This window comes from Balaenoptera acutorostrata, chromosome 7 (assembly GCF_949987535.1).
Source record: "Balaenoptera acutorostrata chromosome 7, mBalAcu1.1, whole genome shotgun sequence".
In the NCBI taxonomy this organism is placed as follows: Eukaryota; Metazoa; Chordata; class Mammalia; order Artiodactyla; family Balaenopteridae; genus Balaenoptera; species Balaenoptera acutorostrata.
This window is the reverse complement of record NC_080070.1, coordinates 1,631,827-1,656,299: the sequence shown is the minus strand read 5'-3', so window position 1 is coordinate 1,656,299 and position 24,473 is coordinate 1,631,827. Positions and strand designations below refer to the sequence as shown.

Below are 24,473 nucleotides of genomic sequence, written 5' to 3'. Positions count from 1 at the left end.
CGCCGCGCGAGCCGGGGCGGGGCGAGGGCGGGGCTTGACGTCAGAAGAAGGCGCCGCGCGTCAGAGGAGCGCGCCGCGACGCCTGAGGGGCCTGAGGCTGAGGGGCGGGGCCTGCCGGGCGGGGCTTGGGGGCCACGCCCCCGGGGAGCGGAGGCCGGCGGGCGCCCGCGAATTCCCGCAGGGAGCGGGGTGAGGAGCTAGCGGTTGGGGTCGGGTCTCCGGGCGCGTGCTTCCTCCCCGCTCCCGGTGAGGGTGAACTAACGGAGGTGGGCGGGCCGGCGCACCGGGTTAGCAGGCGTTTATCCTGTATGGCCGCAGCAGTCAGCGCCCCTCAACAGCACGAGCCCCGCCTGCAGAGCCCTAGGCGGCGTCCAGCAGGAGGCCTCCCGCGGGAACTGTCACTCCGCCAAAGTAAGTAAAAGGTCGGAAACTGGTTGTTTCTGGACGCGCTTTGGGCGGAAACCCCGGAAACCTGGCTTCTCTGGGTCTGATAAGCGGTTGGGCTGCCGCTGGTCTTGGGCTTCCCCACCTGGATAATGTAGATAGCCCTGAACGTGAGGCCCTGCCACATCCGAGGGCGGCCCAGTACTAGGGAGGCTACATGACCCTCCTGAGAGCCTCCATGATCCGTTAGTTTGGGGACGGCCAAATATGCCACACACAGTACATAAGTCCCCTACCTACACATGAGTTACGTTGGAGAGCGTTAGCCAATCTAATTTGTTCGTTAAGTCCAAGAAGTTAGCCTAGGTACCCCTCTAACACAATTGGCTCTATACCGCTGCTGTTACGCTTGCTTCCGGACATCCTGGGCTTGAAATAAAGGTACTGTAGTACTGTACTGTATCCAGTACTGTGCAGTAGAGTACACAAAAGCACAACCACTTGTAGAGGATGCGCGCACGTGACAATGTACGCCAGACACGTGAACTACCTTACCTGATTGGACGTTCCAACACACGTTCACATCTTTGAAAGTTCGCAACTTGAAGGTTCATATGTAGGCGACTTACTGTAATTCACCCCTATTCTGCATTAAGTACCTTTTTGTTGTTGTTTGCAATAAAAATGAATTTGAAGGATATTTATCATTTTAGTTTTGGATTTGGTGCGTATAAGAAAGTCACTTAAATTGCTATTGGCTGTGACGTTTGGCATCTCTGAGAATTCTTAGGAAGCGAGAAAATCTACAAATTGCTTTCAAATTATGTTTATGATATATGTTAATTTAGATTTTGAAGTATCTTTTTGTGATTTTGAGCTAAAACTTTTTTTCACGACTCCAACTTTTTTTTTTTATCGCCCCTGAAAAGCTTGTAGGCCTCCACATACTGTGCCTATAATGCCTTATGCCAGAAAATGGTGGTGGGGACTTGGAGAACATGAGGCTTGTTCTGAGCCAGTACTGCTGCTGCCATAGGCTGATAAGAATCCAGGAATAATTTTCAAGTGGTTAAATTCAGTGTTCATCTCTATTTTTTAAAAGTCTCTGAACCCTAAAGAACCTGGGAAAGATAAAGGAGTATCTGTTTTTCTGAACACCCAGCTTCTGAGAGCTGGGTTAAATGCCTGCGTGAAATGACCTGGATAATTTCTGGGGTAATCTCTCCAAATCAGAGGGTAATGAGATCTGATTTTAAGATATGACATTTAGACACATATTCCAGAAAGTCAATAAATATAGCATTTCTGATCTTTCTAACCCAACACTCCAGCCATCTAGACCTTTTTATTTTCTTTTATGCAGCTGTCTGTAAAGGTTCGCTCACCTTTGATCTTAGTTGTTTCCCTGTGTTTGGTACTTACAACACTTAGCCCAGGGTAGTAGACCTCAAAAATGCCCACAAGCTCTTCCCTGTACACTCACCCCTTTGCCTTGTGGCTTTGCCCCTCCTCCCAGCAAGGAGTGGAGCCTATTTTCCACCCTTGAATCTGGGCCTGGACATGTGACTTGCTTTGGCCAAAGGGACATTAGAAAATACGAAGCTGTTGAGAAGTGCTTGTGCGTTAGGGCTTGCCCCTTCTCACGGCCCCTGGGCACCCTCCAACTGCCATTGTGTAAAATCGTCCCACCCAAGCTGGTAAGGGGTGTCGCAGTTATCTCTGTCACCCCAGCTGACACCCTCTTTTCTGCATCTCCCTAAAACATGAATTCCCCCAAAACACAGTTCTTCCGCTCTGCTGAAAGCACTGCAATGCAGTATTCTCATTACCTGTAGAAGAAATCAGACTCCTGAACTGGCATTCAAGACCTTGACTTTGGGGCCCCACCCTGCCCTTCCAACTGTTCCCACTTCTCTCTCTAAAGAACCCTTTCCTGCAGGCTGGCTTCCTCCTCTCTCCAATCCCCTGGGCCTTTCCATTGCCAAGGCCCGGAACTTTTACCCATTCCATACCCTCTTTCCTCCTCTTCAGATTCCGTGCTACCACTCTTTTACTGTCCACACCAAGACCTTCCTTCTCCAAAAAGTCTTTCCTGGAAATTCCAGTCTCTTCATTCATTCATTCATTCAAAACCATGAACACACCATGGAAAGAATACTGCTTCAGTCTCTGCTCTGGGGGCGCTTACAGGAGGAAAACAGAGAACGTTCAGCCATCCATCTGACACTTGGCACACACGACCTTATATTTTATCTCAGCATTTCCTGCATGTGTGTCTATCCACAGTCAGAGTACAAGCTCTTTCAGGTCTGGAGTATCTCTTCCTGCATCATGTAAACCTCCGTGTATTTCCTGCAATACCTATTAGAATGCTTTGCCCAAAGGAGACAGTTGACGAGTATTTATTGGTCAATAGATTGGTTGCCCTGAGAAATTCCCCAAAGACTTCTTCAAACTTCAGTAAGTCTTCAGATTTCTATACCAAGGTAGATAATTGTATGGACGTTGCCCGTGTGTGCAACATTACGACTCACGTTTCCACAATGAGAATGCTGCTTGTTACTATGTACTCCAGTTTGACTATCACGACGTGTCTTTGAACCTGCCAAAATTCAGGATGGTTTCCTTCATTCCACTGGGCCTTGCTTTGATTCTCTTGATTACAATGAGATCAAAGTTTTGAGACATAAGGACATAGAGACCAATTTTTTTCTTGTCTTTATGCCCCATACAAAACCAAGCCAAGCAATGTTCAGATGTAAGCTGAATTCCTTCCAGCCTCTATTAAAGGGCTTCTTTTTTTCCTTTATCCAAATACTCACAGCAAGAGAGATAAACAAGCAAAAGTCTAGAAACAAGCCAGCTGTCCATCTACAGTGGAAAGCGTAAACAAACTGTGATGTGTTCGCGTACTGGAATTTTACCATGGTGTGAAAAATCCACGAACCACAGCTGCAAGCAACAATATGGGTGAGTCTCTACAACAGCACTGAGCAAAAAAAAAAAAAAAAAAGGTCACAGAAGAATACATACAGTATGATTCCACTTACATAAAGTTCAAAACCATGTAGAACTAAACAGGATATTACTTAGGGATGCAAACGTGTGGTAGAATTATAAAGAAGAGCAGTGATAAACCTCTAAGAAGGAAGGTCAGAGGAGAGATTAGGCAGAGGCATTCAGAGGGCTGCAAAGGGAATGATAACGCACGTTTCTTACACGTGCGGGGTGGGGACAGGGGTCACAGCGCCTTGTTGCGTTGCTGTTTATGCATCGTATATGTTGCATAAACTATGTCTATTCACTATTTAAATAAAGGAATTGTTTTAAGAGGCACCACTGTCTGGTAGCCTAAACTGTGGCTTCTCTGCCTCAGCTTGACCCCTTGCTAAAGGGAGCATCTTAGAGTGGAGTCAACACCAAGCAAGGATTCTGGAAACCAGGTTCCAGCTCTGCCAGGCGTGGCCTTTTGGGCCTCGCTTCAGTTACTGATGCCTAAGGTCCTTTCAAAACTCTGTTTATGGCCTTAAAAGTTCATTTGGAAACTTTCCACACAACCCTGTGTTTCTGCTGGAGCTTTCATGGGTCAGAGGAAGAAGAGAACGGGCATCGGTTGCTTGGCTCCAAACCCGAGCGTCATTCTGAATTCCACGCCGCCCCTTGCACCCCAAAGCCCACCCATCACCAAGAATTGTTGCCTCTCCCACCAAAGCACGTCTCAGGTCAGCCACTTCTCACACCCCCGCTGCTATCTCCTGGCCAGAGCCACCCCATCCCTCAAATGGCCTCTGAGCCATCTCCCCACATCCCCTCTTCCCAGCCCCTCGTCTGCCCCCCACCAGTCCAGCCCAAGAGATAAGCACGGAAGTCAGACTTCTCCCTCCCCCGCCCCCTCCCCGAGCTTCCCATCTCGCTCAGACTCAAACACTAACCTCTCACGGAGACCTTCAGGGACCCCGGACCCCGCCCCGCCCACCTCCTCAGCCTCCTACCACTGCCCCATTGCCTGTGCCCTTCCGTCCACTCGGCCCAGAATGCGCTTCCCCTGGGTCACAACTGCCCCTTTGTCACTTACACTGCAGCATGAATGTTATCAACGCGGAGAGGCCATCAGAGACCAACCCAGGTGCTTGCTCAGTTCACCTTGTTTTATTTTCCTCAAAACAGGACCACTGAAATTATTTCTGTATGGGTTTGTTTTCTGTCCAGTCTAATTTGTCTGGTTCACTATTTTCCAACACCAAGCACAGTGCCTGGCAAGTATTAGGAGCTCAGTAAATCTTTCTTAGATAAAGAACTAAATGTGTGAATGAGAGAGAGAGAGAGAGAGAGAGAGAGAGAGGGTGGTGGGAACTAGCTTTTGTAGAATAACCAGTACATTCCAGGGGTCTCACATGCATTATGTAATTTAACCATCACAATAACTCTGTGAGGTAGGTATTGTCGGCTCCATTTGACCATTGATGACACTGAGGAGAGGGTAAGCGACCTCACATAGTCCACATTCGAACCCACATCCACCTGACTCACTCACTCCTGTCCTTTCCACAGTACTATTGCCCCTGCCACGCAATAAAACCACAACCTGGCTTCATCATGGGTGACACAGAGGGAAACTCCCAGGTCCCTCTGTTGGGCATTCTGCCCTAACCACTCACCTCCCCTTCCCCCGAAATTATTCTGCCCTCATTTGTGTGCCTGAGTATGTGCTCAAGCATACCGGTAAGTACAGGCTCTCTCTGCCCCTGGAGCTGCAGGAGTGGTGTAGTAGTCAGGGCTCTCCAGAGGAAGAGCGCAATAGGGGATACAGAGAGATAAACACGAAAGATAGATAGATAGATACATAGATAGACAGACAGGCAGACACAATATGGTTTCTAATTCCATTCTCTATAATAAAGAGCCAAGGTTCCTTGGGAGGTGGCTGATTCTAGGGCTGGGGCAAGAAATATACACCATTAGCCTGGAGCATCTCATAGTGCCAGAAAATAGGAAAGTGATCAAGGGAATTCTCTGGCGGTCCAGTGGTTAGGACTCAGTGCTCTCACTGCCAGGGCCCAGGGTTTGATCCCTGGTCAGGGAACTAAGATCCCACAAGTCTCACGGTGCTGCAAAAAAAAAAAAGTGATCAAAAACCAAAACGATGAAGGTATAGGGGTATGACAGAGGGACACAGGCGCCAACCTGAAAGAGTTCCCAATGGCCAAAGCAAAAATAATTCGAACATCAAAATAAATAGCAAATATTGGGTTAGAATTAAAGTATAAAGTAAATATTCATGAGTCAATACTGATATAAACAAATATTAATTTAGGTAAATTCTCCCCCACAAAAAAGTGGAGCTTACCTCCGCACCCCTGAGTGTTGCTAGACTTAGTGACCTGCACCCAAAGAACAGACAAGAGAAGGAAAAGTAAAGTAACTGCAGTGGAGAAACCTGGGGGTCAGTGTGAGCGCCATCAGAGGCTAGTCACGTTGACAGCATGCACCTTTGATGAGGGGTGATGAGAACGGCCCTTCACCCATGAGGCCTTTCTCCCAGAACGCACACCCTCAGTCCAACCATGAGAAAAATGTCAGACGACCTCACATTGAACAGCTTTCTACAAAATACCAGACCAGTACTCCCCAAAGTTGTCAAGGTCATCAAAAACAAGGGAAGTTTGGAAAATCATCTCGGGCCTTAGAGGAGGCTAAGGATAATAATGTATCAACATTAGTTCATTGGTTGTGATAAATGTACCATTAAGTAAGAGGAAGACAGCGCGGGAGCCTGGATACGGGGCACACAGGAACTCTTACTCTCTTTGCAACTTTTCTGTAAATCAAAAATTTAAAGTTTAGTTTTTAAAAAGGAAGAGAAAGAATACCAGGTACCTTGCAAAATCTCCAGGAGGACCAGAGAACCAGACTTGAAGGAAAGATGCCCCAGTCAAGAGCTGGTCCCTTGAAGACACCAGTGCACCATTTCTGAGTGTAGACACACAGCCCATCCACGGCTTATCTGATGCTGGTCACTTCTAAGACTTCTCCTATCTGGACCCTGGATGTGGCTAATTGGCAGAGCCTGGGTCATGAGCACACACCTGAGCTGCAAAGGAAGAGAGTGCTATTTTCCACTTCTTTCATGGAGTAGACTCCCTGCTTCATAGGATGGGGGATTCCCTTGACGTAGGAAGGGGCTTCGAATATTGTTCAATCAAAAAGAATTATACGGTCCAAATACAAAGTTCTCTAATGACCCAGCATAATCCAAGTATGAAATCTACACCCTAAAGAAACAAATGGGCTTTAGAATTTTGGTAAGTGATGACCACCCAGTGATGTGCTGGAGACCCCTGGCGCTGGCTTGTGAAAGCAAGTTGCTAATTTTTAGGAATTTTGCAAAGCCAGTTGTTAAACACAACACTATTTAAAACTGAATTACATAAACTTACACTTAATTAAACTATATTTTTTAAAGGTAAAAACTACTGAAAATCCATCATGTCCTAATTATTTTATTATACTTTCCTTGAGTCTACTTACATGTCCTTTACAACGATATGCTGCTCCTTGTTCAGTGACCTCACATTGGTAGCTGAGATCGGCCGTGCTGGGAGCATTTACACCATGGAAATCAGCAAATGCTGCAAATCAGGGCCCTTTCCCTCCCCCTTGTACAGCTGGCTATTAGATACAGCACACCAGTGGAGCCAGCAAAGATTTTAGAAAGAGCCTAAAATGAAGATTTTCCTTATTTTGGGCGGAAGTCAAACAACAGATGATCAGAGTTGGCGTCCTTTCATGGAAACTGAGCAAGACTCTCGCCTGCTGGAGGTCATCCCAAGTGTCTGGAGAGCTGGACCAAGGGGGCTTCTGAAGGGGAAACAGGATTTTTCTCAAGAAAACAATTCTAAATCTGTGAAAATTTAGAAACATCCATTACTCCGTGCTAATGAAACACTGGCAGTTTGTATATTTGTTGGTGTTTTAAAGGGGCAGAATAAAGCCATTATTCCCTCATGCAGGAGGGATAGCATGCATGGGTCCAGGTTCAGGGAGGGGATAGAGGTGCTGGTCTGTGTCTGTTCATTTCCCGGGGCCACCATAACAGAGTACCCCGGACTGGACAGCTTAAGCAACAGAAATTTATCTTCTCACAATTCCGGAAGCTGGAAATCTGAGATCAAAGTGTGGACAGGGTCATTGCTCCTGAGGCCTGTCTCCTTGACACGTAGATGGCTGTCTTCTCCCCATGTCCTCATATGGCCGTCCCTCTGTGTGTGTCTGTGTCCTGGTCTCCTCTTCTTATAAGGACACTGGTCACATTGGATCAGGGCCCACCCATACGACCTCATTTAACTTAATCACCTCTTTAAAGACCCATCTCCAAATGCAGTCACATTCTGAAATACTGGGGATTAGGAGTTCAACATGTGAAGTTAGGGGGACACAGTTCTGCACAGGGAGCATGTGAAAGTCTATTCCAGTTGCCACTCTTCTCTCAGGGAAATAAACAGCAAGGTCAGCCGCCAGAGGGAAGAGTGCGGAGTAGTGTTTGAGGTCCTGGGAGAGAAGAGGTGGGGTCGTGCAGGAGTGGATGGGGGAAACACATGTGACCTCTGAGCAGCACTAGCCTCCCGTCAAAGCCCAGGCACCAGGCCCCTGCTTCTAACCACCCACGCTGCTCCGTGATCCCAGCAGCGCAGCGCCTTGGATGCGTGGCCTGACCTCTTGTGAACATCGTCAGATGAACTGAGAGTTTGGTAATTAGATGGGAGAGTGCCTAGGAATGTGCTCTCCAATCTCAGAGGCCTGGGTTAGAATGTCAGCTTCACCACGTCTAGGTTTCAGGACCATGGACAGGTCACTCACCTGCTGTGCCTTTTCTCTCCTGTGTAAATGGAAATAGAGCTGCTTGCCTGATACGGTTATTCTAATTAAATGACACATCCATAAAGTGCAAGGACACAGTAAAAGTTAGCTGTCATCATCACACCATTACTTGAAAAGCCAGAATCTAAGCATGGATTGTGTGACATTTACACATTGGGTTATATATCGATGTTTATGAAATACAGGTTTCTGAGAAATTCATAGCAAACTTGTAACTTTTACACAGGAGATTAAAGACTGAAAGAATGCTTTAAATGCATGAAAGGAGCTTTAATTTGCCAAGAAATTGTGTGGCTGTAGTATCCGTAGGAGTTGAGACTTACAAGGACTAATCAGAGGAAACCAAAGGATGTGGACCTGTAATTAGCTGGGGGGAAATTACAGGGAATCATGGGAATTTAAATCCACAGCTAAAAATAGCAGCATCCTCCTCCACTTCCTCTTCAGCCTTTGGTGTCAGTTTAGGATTTTTAACAAGATTTCATCTTAGGTTAATTGTTAAGTTCATTTCACCATCCCTGGCCAACTCTCCTTGAAGTATAAATAAAGAGATGATCAAGCGTCTGCTAGTAGAAGAAAGGAGAGAAGAGGCATGAATAATTCCTGTGTATTCAGGATTTGGCCTTCTTCACCCAGGGTGCTGTTGTCTTAGTGTGTACCCTCGGGCCCCCTACCCTGTACACAATAACCATCTGACAGCCACGGGACAGCAGGACCCCAGGAATTCCAAGATAAAGAGACTTGCACAGACATCTTTAAAGTTCCCTCCCCCACCCAGGCAGTGTAGACACAAAAACACCTTATCTCTGACTGAAAGGAAGCGACGTTTCCCACCCAGGACCCCGCTGAATGGCAGGAAGAAGCAGGAAGAACACGTGGGCGCACGTGGCAGGCTATCCAGGAGGGAGACGGGGCGCACAGAGGCCCAAGGAGAGGACAGGATGCGTCCTCGGGCGCACCGCAGACTCCGCCTTGTTATGAAAGCCTAATGGCGTGAGCAACTCCAGCCCCGTTAAACGTCTGCCGGCCAAGGACAGGAGCAGGCCCCCGCACGCGGTTCTGGCTGCGCAGGTCCTGCTCCGGCCTTGGCACAGGTCATGGCGAGGAAGCCGCCTGGTTGGGGGATGTTCCGACTGGACAACCAGTTCATAAACTGCCCGAGGAGAGGGCACTGAGAGCTTTGGGAAATGGATGCTGAACTTTCAGCACTTTCTACATTAGAAAGCTTTTAAACTGCACTTTCTAAAGAGGAAAAAGATGGAAACATGAGGAAGCCATACTTAAGAGGGTAGTCCTTCTCCCCTGGCCCTCAGGTCCGTTCTCTGGGTGCACCCGGTGGGGTAAAGGTTTCTACCCATTCCTCCTGATTTTTCTACTCATAAATGTGTTTTTTAATTACACAGTTGAGATCTATTTTGCTACTTGATATTTTTATTTAACAGTGTATCTTGGCTATCTTACATGTACAGATGTATTCCATTCTTCTCACCGCTTAGTTAGTCGTCCATTGATTAACTAGTCCTTACTGCATGTATTTAACCAGTTGCATGTGGATAGACATTCAGATTGTTTACAGTTTTTGTTTTGTTTTGTATTCCTATGTAAACTATGTTGTGCATAGATCCTTGTACATATTTATTTGCACACGTGTACAAATCTTGGAGGCGATCACCCACCTCCCACTTGGGAGTTTCCAGATGAGGTCAAAGCAGCCCAGATGCTTTTGGAAAAGGCTACTTCATGCCCAGGCCCCCTCCCAGCAAAGGGTTCTGAGGGGGACCGGGTGGGGACAGAGCCAGAGCTGCCTGGAATGGGGGTGGGTTGCATCCTGAGTCCCCACTTGCCACCAAGCCTGGGTGGGGAGACAGTGCCTGTAGCACGTCAGGGAATTCACCAGGCGAAGGCAGACCTCACCCAGGCCACCCCCCAGGGGCTGCGGGCCCTGACCAAGCCCTGGGACACGCCCCCTGAGGACGACTGACATCAGCAGCCTGGGAGCTAGACTCTCCCCTTGCCGCTGAGCTTTAACCCCTGAGAGCCCAGACCCAGGGGTGAGCAGGCGCAGGTGCGAAGGGCTGGGTTCAGGGGTGAGTCCACTGAGCCTGTCCTCTTGTCCCCACGCTGTGCTTTCCTGGTTACCCTCAAATGTTTGTTTCTCCAGATCAACTTTGATATCATTTGTTGTTACCTCCGAACCCCCCAAATCCTCTTGGTCTTCAGTTGGAATTGAGTTACGGGAGAACAGACATTTTTTACAACATTTGAGTCTTCCTGTCCAAAACAAGGAATATCTTCGTCTGTATCTAAGTGAACTGACATCTTTCTATCAGCTCTTGGCTCTGGGGTTGCAAGCCACACACGGGGGCTAGAAACATGTGAAGTTTCTCTAAGACTCCTCCCTCTCTCCAGGCTTGTCTGCCCCGGGGCAGATCACGCCCAAGGAGGCAGCCTTTCTACACAGAGAACCCAGGTTCACTGTCACGGCAGATGCTCCTTGAAGAGCCAGCCCCAAGCGGTCGGCTGTAACCTCACCGGCACCAGGTGGCCCCTCTACCAACTGTTACTTAAGGAGCTGGAAGGGCTGATCTGCGGAGCTTGTAAACCTTGACAGAAATATCTTGGTCACCTTTATGGGCTCCCAGGCAGTGGCATTCCTAAACATCCTGCTACTAATGTTCCTCTTTTACAGCATTTTTAAACCAATTTTCAAGTGGGTGTCATAAAATCAGTCTATCCAGGAAGTCAGCCCCATAATCTCCAGGACATAAACTTTAAAAGCAAGATGTAAAATGCCGATGGGACGCCCTGACATGCCTCCACTCTGTGCTCAGGTGCGAGTTTATTAGCAAAGCATTAGGCCGTAAAGGTCCACTTCAGGGAGCGGACTGAAAGCGCACCGGTCGTAGGTGGGGCCTGCCAGGTGGTGAGAAACTGATCTGGGAGGACAGAAAAATTACTCCAATGTCAGCAGCGCTTGCTAATTTCCAAAGTGTTTACCTTCTGGGGGGGGTTTCTATGACTGTAAAACATTGAGACACACACACACACAACAGCCTGAGAGGGACCTCCCCGGCGGTCCAGTGGTTGAGACTCCACACTTCCAATGCAGGGGGCAAGGGTTCCATCCCTGGCCAGGAAACTAAGATCCCACATGCCGCGGCCAAAAAACTAAAAAAATAAAAAATTCTTTTAAAGATTAAAAAAAATTAAAAAACAGCCTGAGACCCTCGTGTTGCATCGTGTGTTATTGTGTCGTGCGGCGCAGTAGAAGTTCTCACTGTCATTGTTGTCTTTTTGTGTATTTGTCTCCCTAAGTGTCAGTTCTCTAAGGGCAGGGCCCACGCCTGCAATTTCCCTCTCCGGCACTTGACACTGTTCTCACAGAGCTTCTCCGGAAAGGCTTGCTGTCAACGATGACCCGGAGGTCACAGGCGGGAACAGGCTCGTAGAAGCGCCTGTTTGTCCCTGCGTCAAGAAATCTTCGAATGAGGCAGAAGTTCAATGCAAGAACCAAACACAAGCGTTGCTTTGGAAAACACTTCATTAACCTGATGTTTGTCTGATGGGAGCCATGTGTGCCTGGGCTTGAGTGTCACAGAACGTTAGCAGCGGTTGGGGTCCCTCTCCCCGACCAAGGCTGACGCCTTGGCTGGAGGCTTGAGCCTCACCCCACTCCCCACCCCCCTTGCTGTTTGTCCTGCTCAGGAAGGGGAGTTCTGAGGAGGAGGCCGGGCAGGGCTAGGGGGCAGCAGTGGCACATGAAACGCACCTGAAAGCGCGCGCCAGTGGCTGCACACTCTCCCAGGTCCCCACAGGGCTCCTCTGATTGGTTCTTCCTGCCGCTGGGCCCTCAGAGCCACCAATCTCTCTCCATGCCGGGGCCCCAGGTTCTGAGCATAGGAGCCCATCACAAATCACAGGACTGGCATATTTTGCACCAAAGGTGATGCTATTTATCCTACTTATCTTTACACTGAATTTTTCCTTTATCATGGACTTAGCCTGGATCTTAGGGCAATATCTTCTAGTGGAATCAACTGACAGTGTTACAGAAGAAGAAACAGGCTGAGAGAGGAGAATATGCTCCACGGTCTGGCTCCTGGTTCCTCTTTACACCTCATGGATTCCCCCAATGTGAGAAAAGCATAATAAACTACAGTCGCTCACTGAAGAATGGGCCTTAAAATGAGAATCTATCCTAATTTATTAGTACTTCCCAAACTGGACCTAAAAATTTTATCACTAATAATGTTTTACTTTTATGGGTATTTTGTAGCTCACAAAGCACATGTCATCCATTATTTAAATTCACAATAACCCAACAAGATAAACTAGGGTTGTCATCCCTTTTTAACAGATGAGGAAACTGAAATATAATGAGGTAAAATAACATACCCAGGCTTGCACAGTTAGTAAACCACAGAGGCAATTCCAACCTTCAGATCTCTGTTCCAAGTCCAAAGCTCTCTCTCCCGCTCTACGGAGCCATCCAGAAGAAGGGATGAGTTATAGACATAGTTAGGGATAGAGATACAGTTACAGTGTGGACAGATGCAGATGTAGAACAATCATAGCTACAGATACGGGTAGAGATGTTAGAGATGTAGTTATGGTTTTGCTGTGGATGTGAATATAGATGTGGTGGTGGTTATGGATGTAGAGGTAGATGTATAGTTATAGAGAGACATAGAGATGGAGATGGAGACGGAGATGCAGGTGGGGATGGAGATGCAGATGGAGATGAAGATGGAGATGCAGATGGAGATGAAGATGGAAATGGAGAAGGAGATGCAGATGGGGATGGGAATGGAGAAGGAGATGCAGATGGGGATGGAGATGGAGATGGAAATGGAGAAGGAGATGCAGGTGGGGATGGAGATGGAGATAGAGATATGAAATGCCCCTTGAGCTAGCCGAATTAAAATTCTAATATGCAGCAAGAAAACCCTGGGTCTAGATACTCTAGGTCCCGGCCATTCCCTTCTGTTCACAGAAGATCTTGTTTAAGGGAGATGATGCCGTAGAAATGACTTCTGCCAAGCTGGAGAGTTCTGGGACTGCTGGTTCCGTGTACTGAAAGGGATGATAAAATTTCCCTTTCTCTTGTTCATCAAAATTAGCCTTTAGGACTTCCCTGGTGGCGCAGTGGTTAAGAATCCACCTGCCAATGCAGGGGACACAGGTTCAGTCCCTGGTCTGGGAAGATCCCACATGCTGCGGAGCAGCTAAGCCCGGGCGCCACAACTACTGAGCCCACGGGCTGCAACTACTGAAGCCCGCACGCCTAGAGCCCGTGCTCCGCAACAAGAGAAGCCGCCGCAATGAGAAGCCCGTGTACTACAACAAAGAGTAGCCCCCGCTTACCACAACTAGTGAAAGCCCATGCGCAGCAATGAAGACCCAACGCAGCCAAAATAAATAAATAAATAAATAAATAAATAAATAAATAAATAAAAATCAGCCTTTAATATATTTAGAAATTTTGGAGCTCCCTGGGACAGTCTGGGATATTAGTTTATATATAGTCCTACTTTGTCTTTATATATTTGAAAAATAAAAGGTGAAACTCAAAGGAAAAAATGAACAGTAAAAATATTTGTTGTATTTTTTACTATTATAAAAGTAAATTATATTTTAAGAGTTCCAATACATTTCTAACTGTGGTAGATTTTAAGGTAATTATGTGTCTCTTCAGTAATATATTTGCTATCAACTTATTGCATAAAAGGATTGCTTGCGAATTCAAGATTATTTTTAGATTTATAGCCCTTTCAAGTGAAAAGGGGGTTTTTCAGGAGTACTTCTGATTTCCAGTTTCTGGTGAATTTTCCATTTGCCATCAATAATGCTCCCTGCAGAAATTCCCCATTCATGTAAATCGAGCCTGACATTCCTATAATGCACAGTGCAAAAGAGCGCTCTTAGGGCAGGGAATAACGTGCGTGAATTATGTCAGGCCAGCATGCAGAAACCGTTCATCCCACAATTTATGAATGCAGATGCTCCCAAAACATGTTTTGGTATTCTAAAGAGATGTACGTGTTTTTATATTCATTGGCTATCTTGATAAATGTTTATTGTGGGCGCAGTGAAAACTGCTGATTTGAAAAGATATTTTTGTAATCATTTTTTGGCCTACATCTAATGTTTATTACTCACATGATCAAAATTGTATGGCTCTATTGCCCAGTCTAATGTTGTTTTTGTTGTTTTGATTTTTCCAGAGTAAAGTCTTTGTGAAAGGCATCAGTTGAAACCTCAGAGTTTGGCTTTCTCTGCAGGTGTGCTGGGGGCCTCAGTGTCCGTGTGCCTCAGCTGCCTGGGCTCAGTCTGTCCAGGAGGGATTTGGAAAGGACCTAGGTAAGTAGCAGAGATACAGTTAAAGATGCTATAGTGTATCATGTTATGTTGTGTTACTTTACATTACCTTATATTACGCTGTCTTACATTACAGTTGTGCTGTGCTGTGTTGCTTTATGTTGCTCATACTATATATCATATCATATTATTACATTATATTGTTTTAGACTCTAGAGCTATGGTTGCAATGCAGAAAAAGAATTTTGTCTGAGTTGAGGATGGAGTTAGTGTTTGGGCTGAATGATACACTGTCACACTGTCCGCATTCCCTGGATAGTTGCTATTCTCTTCACTTTCTGTCCTATGACTTGATGATTAAAGTCTGGGTTTTGATTTGTTTGTGTGGTGGTTTTGAAAATTAAAGGCTGAGAACTCACACTTACCCAGCCTCCTGCCTTCATGTGGGGTGTGTGTGTGTGTGTGTGTTTGTGTGTGTGTGTGTTCCTGAAGATCGCAGGGGCTGGGATTCTATAATGTATCTCAGGGACCCGTTCTCCTATCTGCGCCCCTGAGTCATCAGCCTTCATTCACACAAATGTAGAAGCTGGCGGACGCTCTGACTTCCCCTCCAAGGCTGTCCACTCAGTGCTTCTCACAATGATGTCTGTCTTGCTTAGCTCCTGGCCAGTGTCTGGGAGTGGAATTTAGTCTGTTATTTGAATAACAATTACAAGAAAAAGCATGCAAATAGACGTGTAACATTAACTGAGGAATTATTTTTGAAAGACACTTAGTCACCTTCTTATAGTTAAGTCATTGATAAGAAACCATTATTCTTTTTGTGAAAGATTGCTCCAGAAGCATTAGAAATCCAAGTAGGAATAAATCAATTAATTTTCAAAACTTGCAGGAATAAACTTTATTCTGAAATCATGAACGTTCTCTTCTAATTAAATTCAAATATGGTTAACTCCTTTCAGACATGTTACAATAATAAATAGTAGACTGGGGCGGTGGTGGTGAATATCCTTGATCCCTGTAAATAATTAGATTGGTTGGCTAATAGAGCATAATATCTAACACTGTAAAAATCCCAACCTTCTACATCTGTCTCATTAACAAAAATAAATAGGTTTGTGTTAGGCCCGCAGACTAACGCAGGAACCCAGTATTATTCCAGGACCTGCCAAAGGAGGGGAGGACTCTTGCTGGCAGTGGGTATCAACATGGTTTTCCTCTTCCTACAAAGAGGGTGGGATGTGATTAGATTAGCAGCTCTCACAGTTACACTGCTGGTCGGTAACAGCCGAGGGGCGGACACAGGAACCGGTTCTCTCTAGGGGGCCCCAGGGGCATGGCAAAGAGCTTCTTTCTGCTTTGCAGAGATGGGTGATGAGGGTCCAGTGAGATGATGCCAGTGGTCAGTGTGAACGTAGCGGGCAGTGTGAACATGGCGACAGCCCAGCCAGACCCCCCTTCAGTGCTTCCCCAGACATACCCATGCCCCTCACTCTTCCCTCAGGGTGTTTACAGAGTCACGCTGACATTCTTCCATCCATGAATGCTTGCCGAGGAGGAGGATCAAGCTTGCACTGTGGGCCACGTTTGCACTTGCCTGATCTGTCCTGGGAAATTGTTGTCCATCCTTTGTGTTCTAAGCAGGGTGACCTGATATCTTGTTCGGGGGTGAAGAAGACTTCTACAATCACCCTCTTCTCTTTCTTTTTAGTGTCATCCATTCAGTTCACCAGTATTGACTTTCTCTGTGCTCAGCACTATTCTAGGCACTGAGAATATTTGCATAAATAAAGTTGATAAGTACATACTCACATAAATACAGAACAATACTTACAGCCCTCAGCTGTCCTATGCTTATAATTTAGGAGAGAGACAAATGTAATTGATAATTATAATTAATAACTTAATCAATTAAGTAACAGGTAATGATTGATAAATCCTGTATTGAGAATTAAAATATGATCTTTTAGATAAAGAGCAGATTAGGTCTAGAAAGACCCAAAGGAGAACTCTGAAAGGTGGGAAGAGAAAAGTGGATCGGTTAGGGGCCCAGGCTGGAGGGGTACCAGGGCAGGGGGCATCACACAACCCCCGACCAGCAGCACAGGGGGACAGGCCGGGCATCTCCTGACCCGCAGCCCTGAACAGAGGGCGGGGCACATAGGCTCATCCCTCCCCCAGGTCCAGTAGGAGTTCTGCCCACTGACAAGCCCAGGTGACCCAGCAGCAGCAGCAGAGGACTGACCAGAAGTGGCCCTCCCTCACCTAGAACAACTGGACGACCAGGGGCTCCAGGGGAGGAACCCACCATCTGGCCCAGGAAACACTCCAGGCTCTGGGGCTGGGAACTCTCCCTACTGGAAGGCATCAGGTGGTCTGGCCTGGGGAAGATGCCCCCACCCCCTTAGGTGGCACCAGCAGGGACCAGGGGGAGCCCCACCAGCACCAGATAACAAGCAGACTGAACACTCCAAGCACTAAAACTGCCATTAGAACCACAGCCCAAGGAAGCAGGCCAAGAACTGTACGCTAAACCTAAATGGGGTGACCGCCTGCTGAAATAAAAGATCCAAATTGCACTGAGTCTCCTGATATAATAGCTGCAACGTCCAGGATACAATCGAAAATTGCATGTCATTCCAAGAACTAGGAATATCACAACCAGAGTGGGAAAAGACGATCAACCAATATCAACACCAAGACCAGATCAGATGTTGGAATCATCAAACAGGGTTTTAAAGTAGCTGTGAACAAAAATGTGTCAGTGAGTAATTACAAATTCTCTGAAAACAAAAAAGTAGAAACCTCAGCAGAGAAATAGACATTATTTAAAAAAAAAAAAAAAAGAAAATTATAGAACTGAAAACTACAATAACCAAAATAGAAAACTCACTGGACACACTCAGGAGTGGAGCGGGGATGGCAAAGGCTAGGATCAATGACCTTGAGGACAGATCAGCAGAATCTACACAATGTCAATAACAGAGAGAATAGACTGAAAAAAAAAAAAATTCACAGAGCTTCAGGGACCTGTGGGACAATAACAAAAGATCCCACACTCACAACATCAGAGTCCCAGAAGAGGAGAAAAATAGTAGAGCTGAAAGAGGATTCCACGAAATAATGGCTGAAAAATTGGGAAATTTGGTAAAAGGCATAAACCTACAGATTCAAGAAACTGAGCTTATCCTAAGCAGGATAAACCCAAAGAAATCCATCCAAGACACATCATAATTAAACTTCAGGAAACCAAAGACAAAAAAAAATCGTGAAAGACAAATTACTGATAGATGAACACCAATTCGGATGACAACAGATTTGTCATTGGAAACCCCAGAGGCTAGAGGAAAAGGCATGACATTTGTCCAGTGCTGAAAAACTGATTTGTGAGCCACAAATTCTATAGCCTCAGTGAAAGTATCCTTCAGGAATAAAGGGAAAGTAACGACATTCTCAGAAATAAAAAAACTAAAAGAATTTGTCACTAACAGACCTACCCTTCAAGCATGGCTAAAGGAAGTTCTTCAAACATTAAGGTAATGACAAAAGAAGGAATCTTAGAGCATCAGGAAGGAAGAAGAAAGGACAGAAGGAGCAGAAATAGGGGTCAATGCAACAGGCTTCCTTTTCCTCATGAGTTTTCAAAGTCATGTTTGATGATTGCAACGAAAATTGTGACACTGTTCAATACCCAGGACCAGGATGTTTAAAAGTGGAACCTAAATGGAAGTACAGTTTCCACACTTCACCTCCGGTGGGAAAATGGGCCACGACATCACAGACACTCCCTGAGTGCTCATCGGAAGAAGCTGAGCTGGAGCAATCACATGGCAAGCTGATACCAAATTTGGGGAAAACATGTTGAAATTTGCATTTTTCCCACTAGATCACTAAGACCCGATGCTCAGTTGAACCATACTTAAAATGTGAGTATTCAAAGGTGAGTGCAGAAAAATCCCTCTTGCTTATCCTTCCTCTGGTTCAACATTAGTCAAACCTGCTAACGCACAAATTTCCTCATCTGATTACAGAGACGGTGCCTTGGATCACGACGGCTGCCTGTGTTTGCTGTCATGATTTTAAGACTATTACGTAAAAAGCCATCGTTCTCTAACACACACACCCAAAAGGTCTTATTTGGCATTGAAAGTGGTCTGTGATTTTCTGCTTTACCTGGAGCATCGCCTCCATTATTCATTTTATTCCAATAACAGTAGCATTGCTGCCATCTGAAAAGAGAATGCACTCTGCTAAACTGGCAACCAAGAAGCAGAGACATAGCAACAAACGAGAGAATGGAAAAGGAGACAAGGGATGCTAACAGAAAACAGGGACCAGAAGGGCAGCCCTGAAGATGAGGGTCCTGGCTCCTGAGACCCTGGGGAGGAGCAGGGACAGGGAGGTGACAAGCCCCTGCCCTCCCCTGGGAGCTGGGGACTGGGGTGCTCTCTCTGCATGTGACCTCCCCACTCACCTCCTCAGATTACGGATTGGCCATTTAGGGGTGTTCTTCCTTGAAGAGGCAACGTAGGAGGGAACCCTGGTGAGGCTGGCATGGTCTCAACCCCTCCATTTCTGGTCACCCCGCTTCTGCCAAGGTCCGGGCTTCCGTGTATCCCCTGACGTGGCAGTTTAGGGGGTCCCTGCAGCGTGAGCTATTTCCCCCTAGTAGGACCCACATGCCCCCGACCCCCACCCCCAGGCCTTTACCTGGATCTCTCTGAGCCACCTGTTTCTACATCCTGCCTCTCCCTTAGCAATCCTGGCTTCTGCTGAGTCACGGAGAGTCACTGCCACCCGCGGGCCTGGTGTCCCAGTGTGGAGGAGAGAAACTTGACCCAGAGAAGGCCGGGCGCCTTGAGTCATTCTCAAAAGTTTCACCGTCCTGGGTGGTCACATCCAGTGGCCCTCGTCAGCTCACGTCCACACTCTGGCTGCCACAGGCAGGAAGAGGGAACGCCTGCCCCTCTCACCTCCCGAGCGGGAGACAGGCCTGGCCTTGCCCCCTTCTTGGGATCAGGCAGCCGCAGGAACAGTGCAGCACTACAGATGCCCTCTGACAGCCGCCTGGGTCCCTCTCACCCACGTGCTCTGGGACTTCTGCTGCAATTGAGTTTCTGTGCCAGTGAAGCTCTCAGGGCAAGAGCCTAAACCGTGAGCAATTTACCGTGTTAACGAAGGTGGCCCTGGGAGGCCTTGCCCAGGAAGAGATGGTCCTGCAGGAGTGGGCCCTTCGTGTGGGGAGGCTACCAGGCAATGAGCTTAAGGAATTGGAGGAAGACACTGTTGTGTTTCATGTGCCTCCCTGGATGGTCCTGGAGATGTTGAAAACCGGCCGGGGTCTCAGGGAGCCTGGGCCCCCGGCTGCCTCCCTGGACTGTCCTGGGTGAAACCTGCAAGCGACAGATAGAGTTCTAGGGCCCACCGTGCACCCAACCCTCCACCAGTAGCAGGGTTTTTTTGTTTTTTTTTTTTTTGCTTTAAAGCACATTGTCATACTACATGTGACTCTTTTTGTCTCTACTTGCACCTAGAGGTGATGCCACAAATAAAACACTAAAATGGGAGCGTTTCGGGAAAAAAAAAATAGAATCCAGAATATTCTGAGCCACTTAAACTCCTCTGGAAAAATGGAAAAAACAGTTGTGGAAGTGTCAATACTTCTATTGTATTTAGACAACATCTTTAAATGTCAAGTTTGTATGTGATTGTGAGATGTATATAAACGGAGGCATTATTATCATTCTATCATAATTTACTACTTGACCAAAATAAACTAATAAGATAAATAAATACATATGCTCATCCCCAACTGACTAATATGACCCTGAATAGAAATAAAATATTGGATGAGCTGGAGATGCCAAGTTTAAACTGGATTAGCGACAGAATCTCAGTGTGCTTTTTCGATATAATTAACATGATGATTTAATATGTTTTTAGCTCAGAATCATCGTAAGAGGTTTTTTGTAGTAACGTAGAAATGAACACACACTCATCCAAGCTGCAGAGGAATAAAAGGTTATAATATTTTTGAGTTCTCCTGGCAGAGTGATCCATTCTCATCAATCTCATGCTCAGCAGGAGAGCCTAAGTATGTTTTTCTCCCCATCATTCATAGTCGTTATTTAATGTGGGGTAACAGCCACAGTCTTCATTAATATATTAACCTATGGCTCAAAAAGGCCTCGCAGTAAACCAGCTAAAGACTCCTCCTGGCAGGTTCATGTCACAGGGCTTGCAGACATTAACCACTGGAAACACTGACTCAGGGATAAGCCCAAAGTTAATAACCAGTCAAAGTCGGCTGGCTGACAAGCAGAAAGAGGGAGCCAAGAAGCCGACCTCAGGGAACCCACGTGCAAGCTGTTCAAGAGGGACAGGGCACAACCACGTGTAAAACCTTATAGGAACGTTCTGCAGCTTCAAAAAGAATGAGGTGGACCTACCTGTTGCAAAATGGAATGAGTGCTAAATATATGGTTACGTGAAAAAAAATGAAGACACCACATGGACTAAACTCTTAGTTGCTCAGCATTCTAGCACTGAGGGGTCCCCAGAGGAACGGCTGACTCCCGGCCTGCTCACCCTAAAGCTAACCCTACCGAGGCTCCCTGGAAACGCACAGCACGCTTTCCTAATGACACCAGATTTCGGTTCTTTCAAGGAAATCATAGACTCGTGTAGATGTGTAATGAGACAGTAAAGCATGTGTCTGTGGACTCTGCTTCCCGGTTTCCAGATGACTCACAGTGCAAGTCTCTTCGCACCGTAAGCCCAGGGGTCGCCCGTCCTGCTCACCCTACAGTGAAGCCTGGCTCTGATGAGCCTCCACAGGACACACGCGCCATTGCCTATTCCGTAGCTTGAAGGTCAGCAAAGAACGGCCGGACATAACAGGGAAACCAGAAATGCGAAGGAGAAAGAACAAGGGAAACAAGAAAAAGGGAACCAAGAAATCATATGCACCTATGATCCCGTATCGATTTAAAATATACACAGTGTGTCAGAGAAAGACAAATATCACATGATATCACTTGTGTGTGGAATCTAAAAAAAATCATACAAATGAATTTATTTATAAAACAGAAACAGACTCACAGACTTAGAAAACAAACTTAACAGTTACCAAAGGGGAAAGGGTGGCAGGGAGGGCTAAATTAGGAGTTTGGGATTAACAGATACACCCTACTGTATATAAAACAGATATACAACAAGGACGTAGCACAGGGAACTGTATTCAGTATCTTGTAATAACTTATAATGGAAAAGAATCTGAAAAAAATAGATATATTGTATGTAGGGAGTTCCCTGACGATCCAGTGGTTAGGACTTGGCACTTTCACTGCTGTGGCCCTGGGTTCAAAACCTGGTCAGGGAGCTGGGATCCTGCAGGCCATTCGGCACAGTCAAAAAAAAAAAAAAAAGAATATATATATATCCGAATCACTTTGCTGTATACCAGAAAGTAACACAACATTGTAAATCAACTATACTTCAGTTAAAAATATATATATACACAGTGTGTTTGTAAATACACCAACATATGTGTGTTTATACGTGTGCATATATATGTGTATCTGGAAAGATATGTACTCAGATTCGAACAGTGCTAATCTCTAGGTGGTGGGACATGCTTTTTTTTGACTGTTATGTTTTTCAGTTTTCATCTTCCAATTCCATAAGTGTACAATGCTTCTGAAATTACACAAAAAATGTTTTTCAAAATAGAAATAAACTAAAACAGTATATTAAAAACCTAGAGTGATCTGAGATGTTGCAGGAAACAGAACAGAACTTCAAAAAAGACTCTGAATAGTATCTTAGAGATCCTGGGGAACAAATGCATTCGTAAAACAAGAATAGAATGACATGATAAAGGAAAGAATAGAGGACAAGTAACTTTTAAAAGAATGCTGAAATTGAAAACATGAATAGAAAAGTTGTAAGATGGAGCTGGGGAAAAAGGCAGATGGAAAATATGGGAAGCAATAAAAGACTTAGAACATCAGTCCAAAAAATTTCAACATCTAACCAATAAGAGTCCCAGAAAGAGAGTGTAAAGAATCTGAGAGGTGAATGTTGTTAAAGAGATTATCAGAAATTATCAGAATCAAAAGTCTTCAGATGGAGAGTTCTCAGCACAATAAATGAAAAAGAGACCCAAATCTCAATATATCACTTCAGAACACACAAAGAGACAAGAATCAGATTGGCATCTGATTTTCCATAAACAACACTAGATGCTAGAAAATAATGAAGCAACATCTTCAAAGTTCCTAGGGAAAAAATTCTGCGTAACCTAAAATTCTGCAGCCCACCAAACCACCAATCAAGTGTGAGGTAGAATACAATCATTTTCAGATATGACATATACAGAGTTTACTTCATGCTCTCTCCTTCCCCTTCTGGGAAGTTACTCAAGAATGTGAATCAGAGAATGGAGAGAAAGTGACAAGCAGAGGGACACTCGTCCGCTCGCCCTGCCCCCTTCCAGGAAGCAGCCCCGGAGCTTAATGAGGGGAAACCCTGGGTGACAGCAGTCTGGCTCCTACCTAGTGAAAGGACGCAGAAGGAGAATGCTGTACCTTAGGTGTCTTTACAGAGGGTGAATAGGAGGAGCCATGTCAAAGGTTGGGTTTTCCAGAAACAGGAGCTGGGATGGAGTTTGTGTTGGAGATCCACACAGAGGAAAGGGGAGGAAGCAGGGTTGGGCAGCTGTGGCTCAGGCCAGGAGCCTGCAGGGCATCAGAGGAGCCCCCAAAATCCCCTCCCCCAGCCCATCACTAGACGTGGACCACCCAGGGAAGGGCGTGCCCGTGGTCAGGGAGGCTCTCGGCAGCAGAGGCCAGCCCTGAAGGGGCATCTGGTGCACACGTCTCTTGGTCGGCCCACAGCGCAGTCCATGGCAAACCCCTGGAAAGCACAGAGATGAGCTGCAGGGGTTCTATCAGCCCCCTGCAAAATCTACAGGCAGGATGCTAAGTTATGGTTCTGAAGAGTTTTCTATGGGGGGGAGCACAGAGTAAGTTAGTCTAAGTATGCAATTTCCTGAAAACGGGTTAATGAAACTTAAAGGATATAAAAACTAAATTAATTTTTAAGATCTTCATCTCCAATATCCATTGCCTAGGCTAAGTTTCTTTTTTAAAAACTTTGCTTTTTTAAGAGCAGTTTAGGCCGACAATAAAACTGAGAGGAAGAGATTTCCCGTACGGCCACCCGCTGCCCGCACGCAGGCAGAGCCTCCCCTTTGTTGACAGCACTCACCAGAATGGTTCATTTGTCTTACCGAAGGTGAACCTACATTGACACATCAAAATCACCTAAGTCCATGGTTTATCCTAGGGCTCACTCTTGGTGTTGTACACTCAGTGGATTTGGACAAATGTGCAATGACATAGAGCCATCATTATCATATCATAAAGAGTATTTTCACTGCCCTAAAAACCCTCTGTGCTCTAGCTATTCAGCTTTTCCCAACCCCCCCCCCTCCAAAACCACTGCTGTCTTTACCGTCCCCGTAGTTGTGCCCTTTCCAGATTGTCATAGAGTCAGAACCATGCGGTGTGTCGCCTTTCCAGACTGGCTTTCACTTAGTGATTCCATGCCTTGTCTTGGCTTCACAGCTCATCTCTTTTTAGCACCGGATGATGATATTTCACTCTCTGGATACACCACAGGTTCTTTATCCTCTCACCTACTGATGGACATACTAGTTGCCTCCAAGTTTTGGCAATTATGAATAAAGCTGCTCTAAGTATTTGCGTGCAGGTTTTGTGTGGGGATGTGTTTTCAACTCTTCTGGGTGAATACCAAGGAGCATGCTTGCTGGATTATATGGTAAGAGTATGTCTCATTTTGAAAGACGCCGCCCAACTGCCTTGCAAAGT

At 46.1% G+C, this 24,473-nt stretch overlaps 1 long non-coding RNA gene across 3 annotated transcripts; it reads left to right on the top strand.

Moving 5' to 3' along the window:
- The first annotated feature begins 155 nt into the window (after nt 1–155).
- On the top strand, nt 156–24,308 carry LOC103014582 (uncharacterized). 3 transcript variants are annotated; one of them, XR_003623219.2, is made up of 4 exons: nt 156–411; nt 3,209–3,354; nt 14,487–14,622; nt 24,210–24,308. It is a non-coding gene; the product is annotated as an uncharacterized LOC103014582 (long non-coding RNA). The 3 variants fall into 3 exon arrangements; XR_009008776.1 differs by lacking the exon at nt 24,210–24,308 and adding an exon at nt 16,762–18,372; XR_449589.2 differs by lacking the exon at nt 24,210–24,308 and having other exon boundaries at nt 14,487–15,369.
- Nucleotides 24,309–24,473: the final 165 nt, after the last annotated feature.